This window comes from Arachis ipaensis, chromosome B04 (genome assembly GCF_000816755.2).
Source record: "Arachis ipaensis cultivar K30076 chromosome B04, Araip1.1, whole genome shotgun sequence".
Lineage (NCBI taxonomy): Eukaryota > Viridiplantae > Streptophyta > Magnoliopsida > Fabales > Fabaceae > Arachis > Arachis ipaensis.
Genome location: NC_029788.2, coordinates 127,567,634 through 127,568,490, shown reverse-complemented (window position 1 = coordinate 127,568,490; position 857 = coordinate 127,567,634).

Genomic DNA, 857 nt, shown 5'->3' with positions numbered 1-857 from the left:
TTTAAATTATGTATATATTTTATAATAATTTTATAATTGACTTCAACGATTAAAATTACTAGATTATCATACACAATGAAACACCTTAAATACTTGATCCAATTAGTTTGTATTACACTATTACTAGATCTGTTATATATTAGTTGAGAATTAACGACTAATTTCTAATTTTTTTTAAATTTATTTTTGAATAGGTAAAAAATTTATGTTAGATCTATAAGTATTTATGTAATTCTATTCAATATATAACTTAAGTTTTTGAAATATGTATTTTCATAATATAATATTAAAATTTGATAACCAAAAAACTTAAAGTTCCATCACTCTTATTTCAAAAAAAGAAATTTAACACAAGACAAATATTTTTTTTTGAAAAAAAAACTATTTAAAATTCACGCAAATAAAAAAAAAATCTGTCTATTAGATATCTAATCATTTATATATATTCACCGACCAGCTTAATTTTTTAAGATAAATAATGACAAATTAGATTAAAAAAAAAATGTTGCACATACACTACTCTTGAATATTGAACTCAAAACAAAACATTTAAACAATTCAAATAACTATCATTCATATTGTACAGACTTCATGTTTAAAAAATTTGTCATCTTCTTCCTAAATTTATATAATTAACTATATGCTTGCGTACGAAGCTAACTTTACATAATCATGCAAAAAAAACTGAGTAGCTAAGCTCATAATAATGGAAAATTTTCAAGTGTACTGATATACCGGTATTTCAGTGATTTTTAACCATTAATCTTAATTATAAAAAGTATATATAATATATATAATTAAGATCAACGGTTAAAAATCGCTAAAATATCGGTATACCAGTATACTTAAAAACTTTC